We start from the raw sequence: 24,775 nt of genomic DNA on the forward strand, positions 1-24,775 counted from the left end.
GCGCCCACTTGTCAAATATACCCAGCACACAATGCTCTCGCCACATTTTTCAGGCTCGCTTTTGTCGAGTTGTTGTTGTTGCTGTTGCTGTTACTGTTGCTGCTACTGTTGCTGCTGCCGTCTCGTAAGCGCTAAGCAAATTGAATTTGAATCAAGGCTACCACCAGGCAGGCTGTCAAGCGACAGGAAGAGCGGAAGGAAGGCAGGAAGGATATGGGTGGCAGGAAGCGATGCAATCATTGCTAACGCTACATACTTGTGAAGACAAAAAAGAGTGGAAGAAGAAGCCTTGGCTGACTTGGAAAGTGAATAACGATGAGAAGCAGGCGGCCGCTTCGACTCCGACGCTGCCTGAGACGGCGTTGCTTTGCTTTGGATCAACCTAAATGCTTGAATTGTTATTGTTGCCTGTCTGAAGTGTGTATTTGTGGTGGTGGCGTATCCTTGCAATTGTTTGCATACTGCCATATGCATACATACATAGATATCAATATATATGGGTACATATGTACATACATAGTATGTATGTTTACTAGATTGCCTCACACTTCAAAAAAAAAAAAGAGAAGTTAATTTCTTTTTCACCAAGTGATATTATGTTAGTTCAATTCGAGTTCATTTCTGAGCTGAATTGTCTGGAATGGACTTCCTAAACTTTGCCCTAGCAATTTTCGTCGATTCCAGTCATTTCTCTACTATGCCAACTGATGGCAAATATAAATACCAAGTGAAGCCAAGCCCTTTTCCATTTGGTCTTTTCATCACAGAGGTGGTATTCCTCTTTCGTGGCCAAGTTAACGGAGCTGCTGTATTTTAGACCGCTGCCGGATTGGAGAATTATCAGGCGAAAAGGTTAGATCGAGCGGTGGAGCAGAATGAGAAGGAGCTGTTTAGAGCCGTTATATAGCGAGTAGATTTCACACAGTACTCAGACACTCTCTCGTCTCGTTTCTTTAATTCTATATGGAAGAAAGATGCGAAAGTTTCAAGACCATTGCTCGTGGAGGATGGCGAATATCGCAGATGATGGAACGATATAGATATATAATGCTTGAATTTAATAATAAAAGCTTCAGCCCTAAAAGTGTTCAACGTGGTAGCAGTGGAAAAGGAAAGCCTCTTCTACGATAGTCGTTACTGAGGCTGCATCAGACGTCACCGTTAAGCGACCTGCACCGAAATCAAGACCTCACACTTTGAATATTCTCATGTACATACCTTAATAAAGCCTTCTTTTGAAACCTGATCTGCCTGATTGGCGAAGTGGCCAAGCAGCTAAGAGGTAAGGCCCTAGCCTACTACAAATGCGAATAAAACCGGATGCACCCACTGTCTCCGAACTGACTTCTAATATCGCTCTCAAACAACAAATCAGCCGGCTGGGATGGAATATCAGCCAAGTTTTTCAAAGTTTGTGCACTGCGTGGGATTGTGAGTGCTTCCCAGATGAGTGGCCGGATGGAATTATTTATTATCAAAATTCATGAAAAAGGAATAAGCATTTTGACTGTCATGGCAAAGGTAATTGCAAAGGTATTATTGGAGCGCTTAAAGGAATATCTAAATTAGTCTATTGACAACTCCCAGGCATTTTTTTCACGGGAATTCTCCTGCAGAGACCATATGAACACGGAAAAAATCATCATCGAGCAGTGCACCGCATTCAGAGCTGATTTGCACTTGATGTTTATCGATTTCGAAAAAGCTTTCGATAGTGTTCATAGAAAGTGCCCTTGTGCAGCCCTGCGCCGTAGAGAAATGTCCGAAAATGGAAAAAGCGGTTGACATCTTCGAAGTACACAGCTGGGTTCACTCGATTTTTATGGTAATTGGAGATGTGTTGGATGCTGCCAAGAGGCCAGTCCTCGCCTGCGGACTTTGATGGTCCATATCCAATTCACTTTAATATATTGACTCGGCTCACAACATATCGTTTTTCTAATCTCTCTAAATGGGCAACAGTCTACACAGAGCAGCTAGACTGGCAGGCCTGAGAATCAAATTTGAAAAGGCTAAGGTTTTAAGTATGCAAGCGAAGTCTAGTGGTGACGTGTTAGTCTCCAACTAAGGTCTTGAGACTGTGAGGAATTTCACATATGTACCCAAGGTGGCGTCACTGACGAAGATATTGACCGCCCAATGCTTAAGTAAAGCCAGAGCGAAGAAACAACAATCTGAGTTTCAGCTCAAAGGTAAGGCCTTTCATAACCAATGTGCTTTTAATATTGGTGGATGGCAATCCCACCCTTAAAGTCACAACTGCAATAACCAGGCGCCTGGAAAGTTTTTGTAAGCAGATAAGTTAGAATAATGATCTGAATTTTTCAGCCTAAAACAAACTCAAATGAAAAGATGTTCAGATAACATGGTGCCCCTTGACATCTGCTCTCTTCCCCTCTGCTTACAACCGCCTCGCATTCGCGAAGTAAGTGTAAAGGAGCCTTGATCCACTCACAGAAACGAAATAGGTCATTCGACCGGATCCCTAGCTTGTACCGGTGACCATTTAGTCAGTCTCTTTGGGGAGATTTATGATTGCCCTGCATCTTGTTAGGTTGTAGCCTCCGAGTAAGCATTTAGCCTGACGAATGCCTAAGGTATTACGCCAGGGTTATTCTCTGAGTCTCTTCCTCTCCTTCCTCATCTCTCCCTTGATTTTGCTAGGTCGGATCGCAAGAAACGGCTCCGGTCCTATAGTAGTCAAGGCGGCCGCTGTTCTGGCTAAACGATCTGCTTCCTCGTTACGCTGAACACCTATGTTATCTGGTGACCTACGAGCGACCAGTGGCCTGCTAGCGCATAATCAGTTCCGCTCCCGTGAACACCCTTCGAACTACTCTGGGTCAGAAGGCCTTTGCAATTGCGTATCTGTCCAAGAGTGTACCATCATAGTTGGACAGTAGTGACACTTCCACCCGCTCCCTGCTTTCCAGGCGGTGATACTATGTAGGCCGTGAGTGATGCTGAAGTGAGGTAAAATATTTTGGTTAGCCAAGATGATCAAACTGTATTATGAATTGTTTGGTGTAATTGGATTTTTTTTTAGGGAGGCGCCTAATGCTTTTATGTGTGTAATGTACAAGTCGTATGTATTTCCTCTTTAAAGTTGATATTTCTTGCGTTTGTTTGCAAATTTGAAGCGCAATTTATGCAAAATTTGCGCAATGCACGAAATTAAGTTGCGTTTTGGTGCATATCTAAATATACTTATGTATAAACATACATACATATATACATACGAACTATGCACACCCCCTTGTGCGAAAACTCTATGTAGACCATAAGTGAAACAGGAAATTCGCTAAAACACACCCACCGCTTAGCACTGAATGCACAAAATCAACAGAATGCAGAATAGAAGTAACAAAAAAAAAAACAAAAACAAAAAAAAAATAATAATAACAAAGAAGTAAATGCGAAAAAGCGAAAAGCGCAAAAGTTATAATGAAGCTACTCCGTCTGCCACGAGCAAGAAACACATCAGCTTTCTGAACTATTTACTCGTTTGCGCGCTGTTCAAGACAATCGCCGAGTAGCTCTATACATAGCTCCTTGTCAAAAAACAAACAAACCGCCTGCAGCACGCACACACACACACACCCGCATACAGGCGTATTAGCCTTTTATCCTTCGTTGCTTGCAGTGGTTATTGTTTTTTTTCTTCTTCACCTCTTATTTTCCACACTTTGAATGGACTGCTTCAATCTCGCTACAGCAAAATGTGGTATATTAAAAAAAAAAATAGCTGTGGGAAAATTTGAAAATTTCAAACTCAATAGTCTCGTGTGGGCCAAAGCCGCAATATGAACCACAGCTACATGCGATTACACACATAGAACGCCAGCAGGCTTGGTAGCCCACAGCTGGCGGTCGACGGTCGACGGTTGGCGTTTGGCGGTGGGTAGGCAGGCGGCAGGTGGTAGGCAACAGGAAGTGATTGGTTTGTTTGCACTTTCGTCCAATTGAATATTTAACTCGGCGTTTGCATATGCTTCGAGTATTTGGTGTATTTAAATTGTAAAATGTGTGCACATATTTGAATTCAAATGGCCAGTGGTGTGAAGGCTTAGGGGGGATTATTGAATGTTGGTGAAAATTCGAAAGCGATTATCTATGTAAGTGGTTAAAGATTTAAGGAAAAAATGATTGTAAAAAGGATTTGGATAAAGATTATAGCAGTGATATATGCCAGGGTCCTTTTGTTTGGTATGCAAGTAAGTTTTAAAGGATTTTTTTGTTCAAGATTTTGTTACTTTATTTTGTCAAATTTAGTAACATACAAGGAGTGCCAGTCGAAATTCGACAGTTTTTCTAGTTTTTTTTTATGATCCTTGGAGAAGTTTTGTAACTTAGCAAAATTACTTAGCCGAAAATCTCCTGCTTTTTTATATCTTTCAAGGTCTTTGGAGGACTTTTGCATGACTTGGAATTGGGCCGATACATTCAAGTTTGTCAATAATTTTCGATAATTTGATACATATCGGTAATTCCATGAATTTAAAAAAAACACTAACATCCGATAACTCAACAAAACTCATTAACTCCACATAATTCCGTAATATTCCATAAATTTCCATAACATGTGCTCGATAAATTTCCATAACTCAAAAATGTTTATATCAAGATATAAATCGATAGCTCGATAAATTTTGGATACCTCTACAAATTTCGATAACTCGGTTAATTGTGATAGCTCCATATTTTTTGAAAGCGATCGACAAATTTCGATAACTCGTTACACTCTGGTAACACGATAAAATTCGATAAGCAGTGATAACTCGATAAAATTATACCATATTGAAATTTCGATAACTTGATATATGTTTTTAAAAAATTGCGAAAACTTCGACTCGATAAATCGACAAATTTCAGTAAATCAATGATACGCCAAACGAACGGCGACAAAATGTATATTAGCGTATTAATACATATACATATAAGTTTATGTAGATAATTTTATATGTACATATATTTTATTGATAGCATTGCCCATCGCTGGCTATGCCTTTTTCTGCTTTTTTTTTTGGCAATGCATGTATTCTGCGCAAACAAAACTGCTCATCTTTGGAGACCAAGACAATATCAAGCCAATTTTTGATACCCTACAACTGAAATGAAGCGTACTCTCACAAGGGCGCTCTGCATCCGCGGAACAATCGGCAGTCTGATGGTGCAAAGTATAGGCTATAGGAAGGGTGGGCTGGATATTCCCATCCGGTATCATCGAGCTAAGTTTTAGCCATTTGGGCGTCATGCGGCCGGGCATTGTCATGCATTTCTGCAATAGCTCCCTTCAATCGGATCAGTTGTTGTCTGCAAAGAGCTCCGTTGATCGACTGACCACTTTTCAGAAGCTCTTGATCCAGGATTCCCTTCTGGTCGTACCAATTGCTGTTATGGATGTTTGGCTTTGCCGTCCATGTTGCGGGTTTTATGTCCGGGTATACACCATGGCGAACAAACCCTGCAGACCGAATAAGTCGGAGTAGTGGCCCCACCGAAGTGGCCTTTCTTTCTGCCGTGACCCAAAGCTTCACTCGAATTGGTTACCTCATCTCGTAAATGGGTTGCTCACATTGCCCAGAGTGCGCGAACGAGGACGCAAGAGTCGGAATGGAGTAACCGTAACGCAGAAGAACGACTATATGACATTGCACTCCAATCGTATATATTCCAGTATCAGTGTGCAATTTTTTAGACCGAAAGACATTTCAATTCAGTTTATTGCCAAAAATATTTGTGTTCGATGCCCCCATTTTACTAACTTATTAACACGCCCTTTGATATACATACATATGTACATACATATATATGAACATATTTGAGTATTACATCATTTTACCAATGAACCAATCAATAGGTGAGTTGGCCAAACTGCATGAACAGGTACTATGTATTTTTCAAATACATGCAAATGTAAATATGTAAGTGTAAAAAAATAAAAGTTCATGTGTGAATTGTTGCGGTATGCAACATCGCTTCGAGTGGTGTATTTGCAGCATTTGAAGTTGAAGTAGTGTAACACGCCACTGAAGCACACTTGAGGGCTTGATTCGAGCAGCAGCACGAGTGTTCCCTCCCAGATGTACTTGGCATTGGATGGTAACGGAATCAGTAAGCAACAAATCAGTTCAGTCAAATAACCAACAAGCTGGCGATTCACTCATTCAAAGTACTGCACGTGGAAACATACACACACATGTGGACACACGCGTGCATACATGCCCTGCGTAGAAAAACCAAACCAGTCAGTAAAAATACCAGTTCATTAACTAGTATGAGCTAAGGCGATGGCATACCAGTTCGATAATTTTGAACTTTTTATATGAGCAGCGACATCTGCTTTTTAAATAGAACGCAATTAATTGCTTTTCTTACAAATGTCGTCTGTGGCGTCCCGTGAAGACTACGGGTTCTGGTTATGAGATAGCAGGTTCGAGACCGCTTGAGGGTGGTTAATATATTTCAAATTAAATCAATGTGAATAAGTTAATACTAGTGAACCCGGTTGGCGTCAAAACGCCAAAAATTGAGTCTCAGAACCCTTAATACTACAACTTTCTGGGTCCCTAACTTCAAAAAATAAATTCTTATCGCACATCTTAAGTCTTTAATTTGCTCATTTTTGAAATTCGAAAGAATGGTGCGAATTTATTGACGTTCACAAAAAAACCCTTCCCGTATACCTAATAAAAGATATTTTCAAACTAAGATTTCATAAGTCTCTTTCGACTGATACATGTTTTAACTAACTGGTGAATTGGGTTGAATTTGAGGTTTTAAACACTTTTTTTGAAACGCTTTTTTAATAATTAATTTAATTTTTCAAATAGGTGCAACCCTATATTCCTAGTGTTCAAATGAAAGATTTCTTAGCACTCTTTTGTTGGACACCCATAGTTTAATATCTCATATATTTGTATATAAGTTAACTAAATTCGAATTTTCTTTAAAATTCTTGCAAACTAAAACCTATTTTCCCCAAGCAACCAAAAATGTGATACATTTCCAATTACATAATTTCAGTTGAGTTTGATTTTTTAAAAAGGTGGCCACCCTCATAAATAGTTTTTTTAGAAATAAAGACAATACATCACCTTTAATAGTTCATCCAACTTGTTAAATGAATTTAGTATCACTTTTTAAACACGTGGCAACCCTCTTAAAACATTTTAAATGATCAAACCAAATATTTCATAACGCTCTTTCCCTTGACAGGCGCATTTTTATATTTCACATAACTTGTGTATAAGTCAACCAGATTCAACTTCCCAAACAGGTGGCAACCCTCTTCAAAATATTTACAAATTAGATAGCTTCTCAAAATCTTTTCACCTGGCGTCCATATGGTGACACATATTTCTATAAGCTAATTTCTTTAATTCAAATTGAATTAAAACAGATGGCAACCCACCTACAGTTATTATAAGAAACAAAGCTTTTAAAAACCATTTCTAAGGTAATAATTGGTTTACCTTTTAAATAATTTTTAATTAAAAATTTTTTTAAGGTGGCAATTCTTTTCGAAAAAGTCAAATTTAATGTCACATCTACAGACCAAATTTTTAACTGATATAAATAAAAAATAAATAAATAAAAAAAAACCCTGTCCGAGATTTGAACTTGAATCTCTCGAATGGCGCGCCAGAGCTTTGCTCTGTCATCTCGTAGAACGTCGCCAAGTTAAAAATAAAATTCGTTAAAATACAAAAATGACAAAACGTTGACTAGTTGGGCTGAAACGCAAACTGGTAGCATTCAAGTTCACAGCCCACAACAAGCTTTCCCTGCAGGGTACAAATACACCTACACAAATAAAGATATTTACAACGGCTCCCACTCGCTCACGCACGCACTCACTCATTCATTCGTTCATTCATTTATTCAATTCAATTCAAACAAAAATAAAAAGTTTATTTCATTCACACTTGTTGGTATCGAGTTGCCTGCTATTGCAAAAAATTTAGTAAGAAAAAAACGAAAAGCAAGTGAACTAGTGTGAATGTTTACAATTACTTAAAAATAGAGAATATCAGCTTTTAAAGAAAACACAGGGAGTAGAAGCTAAAGAAAATAAACAAATGCGAAAAATCCATATCTATGTATATTAAGGTGGTCCAAAAACGCATGCTTATGATTATTCTATACCGAAAAAATACACCCATAATTTTTTATTTTGAGATAAAAAAAAATTTAAGTTAAAAAAGTGAAAACTCGCTTTTATTATAATGTGAACTAAAAAGTAAAAAATAATTTATAGAAATACAGATTTCGTTTAAGAGGAATAGGAAGTTCCCTAACTTGTTTAATTAAATTTTTAAAACTAACCTAAAATATGATTAAAGTGAGTGACAGTCAAATTAATTTTACCGGAAACAAAACGTGGGGTGCTCGATAGGTATCAATTGTTTTAAATTTTTCATTTTAAATTTAGTAATATTGAATATTGTCAATAAAAGGACTACAAAATCTAAGAAGCGAGCATTAAAATCCCAACTTTACTTGTTTTGGACCACCCTAATGTACATACGTTGTACCTACTAGGTATGCACATATTCATATATATGAAAATTTGTTTTTAGTTCTGTAGCCGTTAGCGCAACGCGCTCTTGCGCCCGCTCCATGTTAAAGCGACCGCTTCTGGCCAATTAATCCGTCCAGCGGTGACTGCGCCAGTGCAGAACGACGGCCACACAGAGCCATCACAGTGTCGACCACAAAGCGGTTGTGTGGGCTCACTATTTTATTGACTTATGTATGTATATGCGCGCAGCAGCAACAACATTTTAAATTTAAGCTGATTTCAAAAGCTAGCAGCCGCGTCACTCCGCGCGCGCGCTCTCAGCTAATATATGTATATGTGAAGCAGATCTGGTTTTATACATACATACATATGTACAATCGTGTAGCCACATATGATTTTTGGTGTTGTAAATGTATGCAATTAAAACACCCACAAACGCTGCCGAGTCGACCGCAAAAATCACGGCAACAGCGAGCGGAAGCGCCGGCCAGCAGCGGAGTCATCACAGGCGGCGGCGATGGCGGCTAACCGCGCGTGCCAACTCAATCCATACTGAGTGCTGGGTTCAATTGAGTGAGTTGAGTGCTGCGCGCCGCACGCCGCACGCCGCAGGCAGAGCGCTGAGTCGTACCGCAATTTGAAGAGCGAGTGACGTGAGCGCTTTTTGTTAAAGTTTCTTATTACGAAACTTTTTCCATTTGTGGCCAATTCGAGTGTTCATATTAATTTATGCGCCTACAAATATACATACATAATATTCATTAATAAGTACATACATGGGCATGCAAATAGATATGCCCTTATGTGTGAAAAATTATCGCTATAAAGCAGTAGTTATTCTAATAGTTTTAGCTTGAGTGTAATAATAACTTTGACAAACAAAGTTCATCTATAAAAGCTGTAGAGTGATTTCCTGTATTCTTATGAAATTTATGCGTTTAACTTAGATATATTCGGAGGACTGATTGCTAACAGTTGATTACTTATGTAAATTGGAAGACATTGTAAGTCATTATATTTTAGACGGTTGCATTTTTTGAGCTTTTGAAGTCTAGAAATTACTTTACTCTTCTCAATCAGCTGGGATACCAGCTGGGAACCTAGTTTAGGTCACTGAAAATCTCAATGGATCCACCCAGCATTCAGGTGCTTGCAATTCAGATAATCAGACAAAGCTCAAAATTACCCAGGCTAAAGTATATCCCTTGACAGTAGCTTTTTAAAGCCTGGGGGAGATTCCATGGGGATGCGCACATAGTAAAAGCTTTCTCTGCCCGCCAATGATATTCACCCTAAAAAAAATTATATAGGAGTCTGAAGAAGTAATGGCCAAACGTATAGAAAGCTTAAAAAAGCTGTGCATGCGACCAATTTTTTTTGTCTGCCATCTATGTATGAAAAGTATTGAGAACTTAAAAAAGCTTGGCATGTGTGCCTCGGAAGTGGCTAAGATATTCTAAATAAATAGACTTCAACTAAGTAGTCTCCATAGGGCCTCTTCGGACCTTGATTAGCCCCAACTAAAAATAAAAATTATATAAGTACAAGAGTCTGAAAAAGTAATGGCCAGAGAGAGGTTTTACCCTGCAGAGGTCCACACAAAACGTATAGAAAGATTCAAAAAATTGTGCACGCGAGTAAGACCAATGAGACGTTCTATTGCCGACATGCTGCCTTAGAAGTGGCTAAATATGGTCTAAACCGGCGGTTGGCACCGGCCTGCCCGCGGGCAAAGCTCTTCGAAGCTTTGTATACCTTAAGTACAATTTGCCCGCGGGGAGGCTGATGCCTACCACCGGTCTAAAGAACGAAGACCTGAATTAAGTCGGCTCCATAGGGTACCTTTGGACCTTGATTAGTCCCAACTCATCCCCCAGGATCTAGGTTAGCTAATATGGCAGCCCTGCGACAGACTCACTAAGACATTTATTGTATTGTCCATTTTGTTACCACTTAACAGATTTTTCTGGAGCGATAACTGTATGCTGGCCATATAAAATCATTAGGAAAGGATCTTCAAACATTAGCCGGGCAGTTGATAAGGAAATTCTGACATGTCTCCAGCCCCCAAATAATTGTCGCAATAGAAGTCCGAAATGATATTAAGTTGCACCTCATAGGTTTGCCATTGAGCATTGCCTAGTCAGGACATCAGTTAGTACCAAGAGTTGGCGCTGAGTCAGCTGAAGAAAATCCTTTGACCGCCCACTTTGGATTAACCGTGAAACTTTGCATTTCACTGAGCCAGAGGCAGTCAATTCATCCGCGACGCACTTTCCTGCAGTGTTACTGTGCCGTGAAACCTACGTAAGCTTGATCGAATCGGTGATCGAAGGCGGCCGAAACTCGATCCCCGATCGACGCTTGGCTTAGAGTAGCCATTTAGTTTTCTAATCGGTATTCCACTTGTACGTACACTATTTTATAGCAATCAGCAGCGGCAGGTTACTTGAAGCTGTGAGGGCTTACACGAATCGCTAATCACACCTTTTTAACGGGTGGTACGGACCAATTGCAGCATATTCCCTCGATGGCCAATATTTGCTAGGTTAGATTATCAAAATAGTCTGGAGCTAGATGGCGCTTCTTTTACTTTAAGACGGAAACTAGTATCGGTGATGGAAATAAAGCGGCTAAACCTGGTTCAAACCAGGATAGAACCGGTTCGGAGTAGTCTTGTATTGGTGATCCTCGAACAGGTGAAAAGCTGACCGCAAAACAGCTGAAGAGAAGGAGCTAAAAAGAGAAGAAAGCCGCTTTGGCCAAGGCAAATGCAAGGATGTCGAGTGCTACATCCTTTGGCCACTGACTCCGTACCCCAAGTGAACACGGTAACATGACGGCTGATGACTCATATGTACTGAGACTCTTTTCCGTTGACAACCAGGGGTCTAGGTAAAGAAGATGAAGTCCTCAAGGACGGAAACGGAATCGGACATGCCTGCATACTTGATCCAACTGCCCACATGCCAACCTGCTCAAGCAAATGTGGTCGTTGAAGGAGACCGAAAGTTAGATGAAACTCAGCCATCTGCCTCAGTATCATTCGTTAGATGGGCTACATAGGCCATGGTGGTGGTTGCTATATATTAATCAATTGAATAGCATTAATTGAGTAATTTTTTTCTGAAAGCGATTTAATCGATTCGAGTTTGCTATTCTGATTAATCGACTAATTGTGAAATTAGTTGAATTGTAATATCTCAACATTGCTGCCACTCACAACATTCTCTTCATATCGTACTACACCTAGCTTCAAAGTTTTACAAAAACGGCAACTCTGATTGTGAGTAAAAGAACCCTGCCGCTTCTTGAAGTCCCATCACTAAAAAAACGGGGGTGTTTGAAATGGCTCCGGTAAGAAGAGAAATTTGGAAATTTTTAACAAAAAATTATTATAATAATTTTTCTAAATGCGGACCTTGTGATAAAATACTAAGCATACTGAATGGCGTTTATTTAAATATTGTACATATCGCCCGCCATATGTAAGTGTTTTGAATAATACACAATGAAAGTGGAGGTGGTGCAATAAGGCTTTATAACACATACTAAGAAATTAAATAATAGCATTGGGTTTACACTACTCTTATAGGATGTTAAAACTTACAAATTATGTAATAAGTAAGTCATAGAGTGAGAGTCGATTCTAGTCGACTTAAGACGACTGAATTCGATTCCAAAAAGTCGATTTTGTCTCACCTCCTTTGACGACTTGTAACTCGCCGGGACCAAATGGTGCGTATCCGAAGATACTAAATATCGGGTTTGTGACTGCAGTAATTTTGTCAAATTTCATACTCAAAGCATTCATACATACGTACTATTGCAGTGAACGCAAGTATACTAGAATACATACATACATACATACATATGTGGGCGCTTTCAATTCGTTTCTCTGCTGTATGGTGCGTAGGTGCGAATCATTGTTCGCGGCTTATCAACTGTTGCAGGTATAAAATATTTTGCTTGCCGTAAACTGATATACATATATCTATGTACATACAAACCTACAATTTAACTAACCTATGTATGTAAATGTATGTATGCATACTAGGGATGTTAATTTTTCACTTTTTCCGATTGCGGGATCTTCGGGATGTCTTTATCATAATCATAAAATAAATAATAAATAAATGGGTTTGAAACCTTCTTTTTTGTTTAAAGTGGATGCTTTAAAGGACTTTGTAATTTCAAAGATATAATTAATTCCAAAATTATTTAAAAATTCAATGCAATGAAGAATAAAAATATGGATACCAAATGCAAGAGAAAATTTCTTTAATATTAAAAAAATTTTAATTTTTGGATTCACAAAGACGAATAGGTACTATTTAAGCTGCTAAAGTCTAAATTCGAGGATGTTATCGAGTTTATATAACTCCTAAACAGATAATTTTTTCAAAAACAAATATTGCGAAATTTCAAGGATAAAATTTTAAAAGGAAATTTTCAATACTTACCACTCCTTAAGCACCAAAAAATGTAATCTACTTAAATTTTTCAGAATTTTCTGCTTAATGTGATACCCATACTCTTTCTCTAAGCACATTTCACTGAATTTTTTAAATCATTTTTGAATAACTGACGTCAGAGTGTAAAACTAAAACACAACTACTTGCCCGAAATTTCGTAAAGTTCCCCACCCATAGATATCTGTTTATTAAAAAGAAATTTTGCATTTTTTATATCGCTGGTATTTCTGTTAATTTTATTTTTAAAGATGTATACGTTTATTAAGTTGGTCAAAAAATAAAGAGTGAAAAATATACATATAATATTTATATACATACAGCGGTCGAAAAAAATTTAGTCGCACCATATTTTGGCAAGTTTTCACAATTATTATTTTATGTTATTTAGTTTGAGTTATTTTTATAAAAATAGAGTTTATTCTTTAACAATAACCGTTTAAAACCAAGTTTAAAACTTTGTGCAATATTTAAAAAAAAATTCAAAATTCTTTCGTAAAAATGTCGAGCTTTTTAATTAAATTTTCTAGAAAAATTTTGAGTATGCAGTTTTGTGGCCCACTCAATTCTAATATCAAAAAGTGCAAGTTTTAAGTAGCTAATTTTTTTGCTGAATATGTTTCGGTTTTCTTCCATATAAAATAAATTGTGTTTATTCGTTACATGAAAGCAAATGCAACATAGAAAATTCTAAAAAATCAACGTTAATTTATAGTTTTTTTAACTTTAATTTTTTTAAATCATAATGAAATTAATGGAGCAAAAAAGAATTTTTTACACCAATGTAATTCTTCACAAAAATCAGTTCATCCGCCGCTTTCCGATGTAAACTGAAATTCCCCATAAAAACAGTTCATTCCCGGATTCCCCACGCAAACTGAAATTCCCCGGAAATCACAGAATTTCCTACGAGTTGGCTTCCCTGCCCTGCATCTAATGAAACACTTTTCCACTCAGCAGCAATATGGTGCTAAGCGATTATTCTAGAGAGCGAATAAGATTCACACTAGGGCTGGGACTATCCGTTTATTCAGATATCCGATTAATATCCGTTCTTTTTCCTATTCGGATATCATTTGGTTATTCGTATATCTGGATATTCTAAAATGTGTTTAAACGGATTTGCCAAACTTTTCCCAAGATTATTGAAACAAAATACTAATACAAAATTTATTTTATTATTAGTTTTGGATTCAAAAATCCGTATATCCGGATATCCGGTTAATATACGTTCATTTTGTTAATCAAGTATTCGAGTACTCGAGTACTCGAATGCCCGAAATATACCGATTTTAAAAACATTTGATTAGAACTCGCGGCCCTATGTCACACATATATTTTGATGTTTTAATCAGATATCGAATATTAGAATACTCTGGGTATGCGGATATTAAAAAAATCCGGATAGATCTCTCAGTCCTAATTCACACTTATATAAACTTATTCACTCTAACTACACCATTCTCACCACTGACACGCTTATTTAATAGCGCTAATAAATCGCTGAGAATTTTATAGCAACAACAAAAAAAATAGTCCTAGTATGATTATACAACGGCAACAACGACAATAGCAGTAATGGAAAAGTTAAAAAAAAACATTTTCTCCATGTCATTTGCTTTCAATGACTGTGAACAGTCGACAGATCCAACAGACGACAGCTCAAAAGAACCTTCGCAACAAATAGCTGTGAACAATTTTATGAATTCGGCCTAAATTCTTATCAGCGACCAAACACAAACTTACATGTCCACCGAGCAGAGCTGCCACTCAGCACTAAGCAACCTTTGCCATTCGTTGATGCCATATGTAAAGGACATTCGTATGTTTCCTTCAAACCTACTTTTGGCACTTGAGACACCTACATACAAACGAACGCACGCATACCAGGATTTTTTATATACAAAAGTACTCGAATGTTGTGTGTGTTTGTAGTGTCCTTAATAGACCATACATTTACCCTACTTAATGGCATGAAAATCAAGCACTTTTCCCTCTTTATAATTGTACCAAAAGTTTATACGCGCCAGCTTGCAAGACAATGAGCGCCTAGTCAACGAACCAGTACCAGTTAGCAAGGCACTCGAGTGTGGTTAGGAGGGGAGGGGTGTAAATGCATAAGTTTAGTTTTTGCTTATTGTTATGTACGAGTAAATACTTATAGTTTGAAGTGGGTGGCGGTAGTGTTTGGCCCGCTTATTAGTTCTTTTGAGTTGTTGCTTGGTGACCGTGGCGAAAGCGTTTTGGCGGGGTGTTGTGCTCGAGTAGATATTTAGGTTTTATTACACATTCCTTATTACATTTCCTGGTATTAATGGAACTACTTGAGCGCACGATAGGCTTTTTTGGCAACTACAAAAAAAAAGTAACAACTAAGAGTTGGAAGTGGAACGCGGCATTAGAATGCTATGATAAATTACCGTAATCGCTTACAGTGGTGTGTAGTAGAATATACATACATAAGCGAGTGTCTTTTACATGGCTGAAACTAAGTAAAGGTGAAGATTTTCGCTTTACACTTAAAGGATGCAGTAATACCGCATCATATTCTATGCTGGGAGTACTTAGGTCCACATTAGAGATGCCAGATCGAAAAAAAAAATCGATTTTTGAATCGATTCGTATCTTAATAAAAATAATCTATGCGGTAAGAAATGGCCAAAAAAATTAATCTCCCAAGATCGATTCATATATTTCGTCAAATAACATCTTAGCAAATTTTTATAAAGAAACGAAACACCGCTATCTGACCAGCTCTGAAGTTTGTCGGTTTAAGGAGTCGAAGCTTATGGAATTTTCAAAGTATATCGGGCTAACGAAACTTCTAGAATAGCTTGAATTCATCGAGTTATCTCTATTTATCGATTAGTTAAATTTTTGTCGAGTTACCAGAGTGTATTGAGATATCAAAATTTTTGAGTTATCTGGAAACGCACAGTTATCTAAGCTTATCGATAGTTATTAAAATTTAGAGTCATCGAATTTTATCGATTTAGGAAACGGAATTTAGTGTTTTTGAAATTCATTGGCCTATCAATACGAATCGAATGGTCGTAATTTATCGAATGTGTCTCAGTCGGAGTTAGCCTAATTATTGCCACGAAGGTAGAGCTTTTTATATTTTCTACTCATTTATTCTAGGCTTTACATGCCTTTGATATGAACCGGTTCTTCAAGCATTCTACATATAATTTTTTTTTGACGCCTGCAGAGTAAAGCTCTATCCGCCCAGCTTTGCTTTCATCTAAGTATTATATGAGTAGTGCTCAAAACAACGGCCGCCGACAAAACTCCTTAAAGCTCTCACACCGCTTTATATGGATGCGATAACGTAAAAGCTCTCTCTCTCTGATCATGACTGTTATATATTTATAGGAAGCTTTAAAAAGCTTCTTACTGTCCACAAATGATACTTAAACAAAAATAGTGTAGTGAAAACATAACTAAGCTCAGTGATCTTCTCTCCCATAAATCGTAGTTATAATTGGATCTCGAGAGCGTAGAGGGGCTAAATTTCTTGGTGCCATACAATATGCCGTTTTTCGCCTGGGTTATGGGCATAGAAGGAAACGAAGTAAGGCACATGCTTGCCAGTATGGCTGAAGAAACAATATCAGTAGGTTCCAAACCTCTCTTTTTAATATGACCACACGATCAGAGGAGAGCTTAGGACGGGAAAAGAAAACAAACATAGCACAGCACTGGAAACAAGGCTCTAGGCATAGCCAGACAAAAAGGCTATTGGAGGGGGGATAAAAGAAAAGGTATGAAAATCTTAATAACCTCTCGAAGAAAACAGAGTAAAAATTCACTCTTACAAACTCGAAATCTAGTTTAACGATTTAAGTATACTGCATTTGTGATGAGTAGACTGGAGAAATACCTCGGGCCGTTAAGTCTGAAGCCAAAACACAAACATTAAGTTGATATAATAAAACAACCTCATGTAAATGCTATTTCTTAAGGAAGTTAAGGCAGAACGAATCTTGTCAGCGTGTAGAGCTTTTTGAGCTTTCGATACAATTGCCTGAAAAAGATAGTGTAAAAGCCCTCTATGTCCATTATTGATTCTACTAATTTCATATCAGCGATCAGCAGAGAGCTTTTACTATGCAGATGTTTGTACAACTTCTAAAGAATGCTTCAAAAAGCTCTGCACAAGGTAAGTGCGATGCCTATCATGGGTTTGTGTCAACCAGTGGGAGCTTTTATTTTGAGCTAGCCAAATATAAATTGTACAGCGAGCTTTTAAAAGCTTTGGCAGGCATGCGCATATAGTATGGTGAGTATTTTTATCATTATGAGGCAGAGAGAGCTTTTATGATGTGTGTTTATTTAAAGCAGTGATGGACAGAGAGAGATTTTACTCTATGCGCACCCTTATTGAATATACAGACAGCTTTAAAGAGTTTTGCCCGAGGACGCTGTTTTGAGCATCTCTGATTTAATGTGTATAGAAAGCTTAAAAGCTTAGTTTTATGCAAATGTACAGAATAAACGCTCTCAGCGATCAGTCACGAATAAAACATTTGCCGCGGGAGAAACTTTTTACTTATTTTTTCTTTATAGATTTTATAAGAACGTGCACATAGTAAAAGCTTTTGCTGATCTTTATACAGGCGTACCTTGTGTGAAAACTCTTTCTATAATCAGTACGTACTGCTCTATAGTTTCGTATATCTATTGTAATTAAGACGAAGACGTATCCCTTAGGAGTAGCTTTTCAAAGCTTCACATGGGATGGGCATGCACAGAGTAAAGCTTTCTGAGAACTTCACTGAAATAAAGCGTCCTAGGCCCAAGCTAATCAGAAGAAGCTTTTTTCTGGATTGACAGACTGAAACTTACACCGACAGAGCAATAACGCGGGAGTACAAAGCTTCCTTTCCACTGAAAGAATTTGTACTTGGTTTTCAGTCGACGTGCGAGCTGTTGCGCAGCCATTAGCACTCAATTTGGTTGCTGATGTAATAAGCTTGCTGTCATCTCTATCCATATAAAGTCAATAAAATTAAAAGTTCTTTAATATCCGTTAATGACAAATAGTAAATTTTATTAGCGCAGCACTGTAGCGAAGGCGAATGCTTCCATGCATACAATATTTGCACGAATTTATTTGAAATGAGCGTGTCTATCTTTTCGCCTGCCAGCTAGCGATTCTTGATGGCTTTCTTTTTGTGCTGTGTCGCCACACACATATAAACTATCATAAATATGTACAAAAGAATCTTCCATATATTTTTGTATGTATGTATATATGGATACATAGTTGCATGGATACCCAGGTACATATATGTGGGAGAATATCGCACGAGATGCCAGCCTGGCACCTATTCGACTACGTACATATTTGCCTTGCCAGTCTATGCGCCTGTCCATGCAGCCGGGCGCGTTTCCGTACGCCAACTCACTACACAAATGGCATGCACATTTTCTCTTGCATATCTACATACATTGTATATGTATGCATATGTACATGTTTATGTGTATAAATTTATATTTTATTGCTCACATTCTGATGTCTACATATTGGCCAACAAGCATAGAGAATACTTTGCTTTTCTACGTGCAGTAATGAAGAAACATAAATACACTTTGTATAAAAATATAGACATTTTAGAACGCCTGGAACGATTTGCCGTTTTTTGTTGGTGTTTTAATTAAGAGTTTTATGCTTTTTGCAAACATAACAGTGAGTAGAACAATAATGATAACAGCAGCGACATTACAATATCAACCGCAACCAAAACCAAAATTACAACAACATCAGCCGAGCCTCTTTAACAAATATGTACGTACATTAGGGCGGGTCATTTTTTTTTACCATGCTCGTATAGCATTGGAGGATTGAGTCTACGTGTAATTCTAAGCCAATTTGTCGAAGAAACCATGGATCTAGATTCAATTTGAAGCTTGCCAAATTGCGAAAATAGGTTTGAAGAAAATGTGAAAATTTACCCTCATGCGGCCTCTGATGAAAGTTTTTGTCACATCGTTCTAGAAAACAGATTGCGTGTCTTAATATTAATTCCTCTGAGGCAGCCATTGTCACTTTTACCAGGAAAAGAATTCATGAGGGAATGAGGAACTTAGCCTTTCATGGGGTCGCGAATAATGTAGTGTCGGAAATGAAGTATCTAGGTTTTATCCCGGACTGCATGGAGGACGCATGTTGTGGTGGCCACCTCCAAGGCTACGAGATCTTAAGATGGATGTTCACCACTAATAGTAAATATGACCAATAGTAACCTTGGGTATCCAGCACTACTCTGGTCACTCACCAAGATTCAACATCTGGCATATGTTTGCATCACGGGCGCTATGCGCATATGTTCGATGATAGCGCTGGAGGTAACTCTTGAGGCACTGTATCTTACACTTGAGCAGATGGCAAAGGGAACTTAAATTTTGCTATAAGGTGTTATTAAAGCATTTAGTGTTCATGGGAATCGTCCAAAGAATCTTCCAACCGGAAGTCTATGCCTTTAGTCTGCGCGCAGAGATACATTTTCGTAGGATTTATCAAGGTGAGACGATCCTTACGCTTAGTGATAGTAAGGCGTCACTTATAATAGCTTCCTCATCCATGGAGGTGAAATCCTCAATGTTCCTGGAGTGCATAGAGAAGCTTTATGGCCTTGCTATCCAAGGAAATGAGGAAGCCGATCAATTAGGCAGCAAAGCTGCCGCCTTGACCTCGACAGGACCTGGGCGCTTCCATGCGGTAGGTGCTAACATGATAAAGAAAGCGCTTTGAAAGAAAACAATAAACAGAGCGAAATGCATGGCGAAACACGATGTATCTTCGTTAAACTAAGTGCCTACTAGGGGGTGCGATCTAAAGAGATACAGACAACTCATATACCTTCCCAAAGAGAAGGTAAGAATGATTACAGGCTTTTTTGACTACGAGAAATATACGTAAATTCATCACCTTGTGGAGTATGACGCCGTTTCAAGGAGAAGGAGACGTGCATAGAACATTCGTATATGACCAAGAGAAGAGCGCATGCACCCCCAACATCTGGGATCTATTCTGACCTGAGGGCACAATATACCTACTGGTCGCAGTGTTTAGTCTATTTTCATCTAGCGGCCGCTGTGGTGTAGTGGTTAGCAGTGCGCGCTACTTAAAAATTATCGAAAAAAATATATCGAGTCCTAACCGCCAAAAAGACGTATGCGAATTTTTTGTTGTCAAAATTTTATTTTTGATGCAGAAATGCATCTAGGTGCTCTGGGAACATTTCTGCGTCAAAAAGAAGATTTTGAAAAAAAATGTCGCTTACATTTTTTGGCGGTTAGGGCTCGATATGTCCAAAATAACGATTATATCTGATCGAAAAAAACCGCAAAATAACAATTAAATTTGACCGAAAAAGTAAAAATCCAAACGTAACCATTATTCCATCCAAATTTAGATTTAACGATGAAATGATCTAAAAATTAAAATCTTTATTATTTTCGTTCCAATTTTGAAACAAAATTTTTTATTGTCGCATTTCACATAAACAGACAACTTTTACTTTTTTTTGTTTGCTTGTAAGGTGGTACAGTCTAATGTACTTAGTACTCGTACTTATTCCCTAGTATCCTAAGCAATTTCCTATTTACTTGCCGCAGCCAACAGTATTTAGAATGTATTTAGTATGTAGACTCGAACGTACGTGAATTTACATGCAAGTGAAGCAATATATAGGATATATTTATATCTATGGTAGGTATGTTTGTAAGTGTAAGTGTGTAAAAGCTTAAATCTACTTAGCTAAGTGTCTTACATTGGTATTGGTAATGTTGTTGCCGTTCCGCCTTTATTTGCTGCCGGCTGCTTAAATGCCTTGCGTTTTGTTTGGGCTGTCTGGCGCGTATCGATGCCTTGCTTTGCTTGTTATCTTTTATAGCTGATGAGCTTGGTAATAGTTAATTATGACTTTTTTGGGGGGTTCGTTGAGCTTCGCTGGTCTCGAGGGCTTCACTGTTTCTTCACTGTCTCACTGTCTCACTAATTCACAATTATTTACATTTATAAATGTTAATACGTACATATGTATGTACATACAATCATATCACTGCTTCGCTCTGTTGCTCCGCCTGACTATTCCTCGACTTGCCGCTGATTATTTATTTGTTTTCTTTGCCTGTTAATTTGCATTCATGAGCGAGTATATAAAACATTTATTACTTTTAATCTAACTGTGCAAATACACATTTTGTTGCCCGCGGCTGAGCTAGCGAGTGAGCGATAGGCTCTAAGGAAGGTGTGGGTGGGTTGGCAGGCGCCTGCTGTAATAAATATGGCAACAAATTGCCGCCTTATTAAACAGCGATGTTTGTGTTTTTTTTTTTTTGTATTCTTAGGAGGGAGTGTCAGTGTTGGAGGAGTTGAAGCTATATGCGTAAATAATTTATTTTATAGTAATAAAAGTAATTAATGTTTTTGCATAAACATGTATGTATGTATGTAGTCACATATCTTCTCATTCCAGCGCGTTTGACGTATTGAAATCGATTTTTACTATAAATAAAGTTATAATTTCCTCTCTCAATAACTGAAATACTATCTTAAGGTTAACTGTTGTGATATTTGTAAATAAATAAGTGGTGACATAACAGTAACGTGGCAACCATCCTAAATATAGTACTGAAATAAAGGACTTTAACCCCATTTTCATTGATAACTTGATGTTATAATAATTTATTTAATTCATTTAAATTATTAAATTATTTTAATTTAACCTTTTAAACAGGGGCAACCCTCAAACATTAAAAATATTCTAAATAGTCAAACTACAGATTTCTTTAAAAACTTTCATTTGACATCCATTTTTAATATTTCATATAACCTGGGTATAAAACAATTTAATCTGAATTCTCAAATAGGTGGCAACCCTTTTCAAAATATTTCCAAACTACTACCTTCTTAAACCTCTCTTGTCTGACACCGATATATTAATGCCTTATTCAGTTACAAAATTCCTTTAATTAAAGTTTAAATATATTTTCTAAACACGTGGCAACACTCCCAAATATAGTTCTGAAATAAAGGATTTTAAACCTATTTCCATTGATAACTTGATCTTATAATAATTTATTTAAATTATTGAATTATTTTAATTTAACCCTTTAAACATGTGGCAACCTTCCTACACGTAGTTAAGATATAAAGCGTTTTCAAAACCATTTTGGGTTTATACCCATATTGCAACAATTAATTTCACTGTTTAAATAATTTGAGCTTAATTTCTTAACAGGTGGCAACCCTTTTCGAAAAAGTAAAACCTTATTCAACATTCGCACCCTAAGCTCTTTAATTTGACACAACACATTTGAAAATCGGACGAACTGTGCGGATCTGATGGTATTGATTATTAAATAATTTGCATTTAAATGTTTAACAGGTGGCAGCCCTTTTCAAAAAAAAATATTATTGCACATCTACAGTCCAAACCCTTTAATTTGACACCTCATTTAAGAAAATCGAACGAACGGCGTAGATCTGATGACCTGGACAAAAAATCCCTTCGCGTATTATATATGTATGTATACAGATTTCTTTGTCTGCTAATTCGAATTTTGTTTTCGTTAATTAAATGCTGTTGATTTGGCGTGAAACGAAACGGATTATTTATAGATTATTTTGATTTATTTCTCTTTTTACTTTAATTGAAATCCCTTTTTTTTTGAGTACTATTTTTAATTTCTTCTCTTTATTTATGGCTTTTCCATGCCATCTTAACCTCACAATATATTTTTATACATAAGTACATGCATGTACAATTTCTTATGTGGATGCAAGTCTATATGTACATATACATTTATACACACATCTTCCTGTATTGTAAAAAAGTATTTACTCCTGGAGCGCCTGACATGCGCTCAACAATAAATCACTCAGTCACTTGTTGTCTTGCTGGGGGAAAAAAAATCTCGCTGCTGTGGATAGCTGTCTTCAACAAGAATGCACTCACTCACTTCATAGCCACAGGATACATATATTTATTTATTTTCTTTTATTAGAACTCATAAAAGTCGCCGGAAATTTGTTCGACAAATTTAATTCAATTTTATATTTTTTTTTAGTTTTTTGTTTTTCAGTTTTCCTTTTCACTGATCACTCAACACCGCGCGTGACAAATTTACATTTTTAGCTGGAGTTTTTTTTATGTTTCATTTGTAACTACAGCGCTGCAAATTCACCTTCCTTCAATCAGCCCAACACTCACTCCACTGCTCCAAATTTCTTAAATCGCACACCAGGAAATCAATGTCCTACTGCCGCTAGCGCTACGCTAATCAAATATTCAGCAACGGAACTATAATAATATATAGCTGCACACCTATATTTATTTCCACTGAATGTTGATTTCGTTGCCGAATCTAATTTGACTTTTCATTTATTGCGGCGACTGCTATGTATTGCCATTGCCTGCTGTTGCTCTTACCGTTTCGAATTCACATGCAATCTAAAAATATCCGATTATCAGAATTGTCCGCAGCTATGCACGCATCGCATTTTCATTTTATGGGGATCGCTCATCATCAGCGCGCATCATCAGCATGCCGCATCACCGCAGCGCCGCATGACATCACAACAACGGTATTGTATGTATTTATTTATAACGCGCTCCCGAACCGAAAAGGAACTAAGGCAAAAACGCGAGCATCTAAGAGCAAACACGCGATATGCAGATACAAATAACTGTGTGTAGAGCGCGCAAGTTTATGAAGATGACGGCGACATTTTGCGCGATGAGTAAACTCACTAAATACTCAAATTATGCGATATTTTTTCAGTTTTATTTTAACCAAAAATACAACGAAGTAAAATCTATGTGGCACTGCAGTTGTTGCCTTAAAATTCTCGCTCACACTGCGCGCCGTAAATGACTGTTTGCCTGCACGCGTTCTATATAATTTCCACGACGACGCGACGTGTACATCTATCAGCTGCGCGCGCCAGTAACGTACTGAATGCGCTGCGATCAGTTAGCAACTGGTAAAGTGCACAACGCGTTGGAAGTATATTTTGTGATTTAGTGACTGTTGCGTTGCTGACACTCGCTGCTGGTTGGAGCGCGCTGCTGCTATATCGAGAACGCGCGCGCGCACTGACTGCATTGATCTGATCGTGCTGCCAGATCGTTAATTATTTGCGATCGCAATCACTAAGTTAATGAAAAATAGCTGCGCGCTACTAATAACTTGTTCCTTCGAACGCGAGTATTGATGCGCGCAAGGCTTTTTTCGCTACATTAGCGCTGGCAGCAGTATAACTTAACGCGGCGCAAGATCAGCGATGACTGAATCAGCAAAAGCGATTGAGTGAGCGCGCGTACCAATGCTTGAGCGCTTTGCACGTAGCCGGCGACGTAGCTCACCGCATCACTCACACATTACACAAGTAAGGAGGCGTTTTGACTTTGACTTAAGTGCGAACGCTGTTGGTGGTGGCATTCAAAGCGGCCCACTCGCGCGCTTGCGTGGGTGTTACGATTTAAGTCTTGCTGAGTTAGGCGCAAGTATGCGCGCGCGGCGGGGAAGGTTGTAGAAAAAGTGTAAAAAAAAAACCATAAGCGCTGTTTGAAATCTGGCTCAGCGGTAGCGCGCATGTGCAAGTCGATACGTTTTGGTTTCCATGAATGAATTTTGCTTGCGCGCTCACTGCACTGCAGCACAGTTTGAAACAAAGTGAGGCGAAAGCAAATACACACACACACAGCCGTCATCACAAGCTTACTGACAGCATGCAGCCAAGCGTGGCAGTGGTAAGACGTCAGCT

The 24,775-nt window shown here is 37.9% G+C and overlaps 1 protein-coding gene across 2 annotated transcripts in view; it reads right to left on the reverse strand.

Annotated features, from left to right (window-relative positions):
* Positions 1-24,256, reverse strand: part of LOC118740164 (helix-loop-helix protein delilah-like) — a gene marked incomplete at its 3' end in the record, with an annotated part of 51,331 nt that extends 27,075 nt beyond the window's left edge. Inside the window, 3 exon segments of one of the 2 annotated variants that reach the window (XM_036471669.1) lie at positions 20,775-20,998; positions 21,056-21,134; positions 23,439-24,256. 2 annotated transcript variants of the gene reach the window in all.
* Positions 24,257-24,775: the final 519 nt, after the last annotated feature.

Source organism: Rhagoletis pomonella, unplaced genomic scaffold, assembly GCF_013731165.1.
Source record: "Rhagoletis pomonella isolate Grant_MI unplaced genomic scaffold, Rhpom_1.0 Rhpom_scaffold_00001, whole genome shotgun sequence".
Classification (NCBI taxonomy): domain Eukaryota; kingdom Metazoa; phylum Arthropoda; class Insecta; order Diptera; family Tephritidae; genus Rhagoletis; species Rhagoletis pomonella.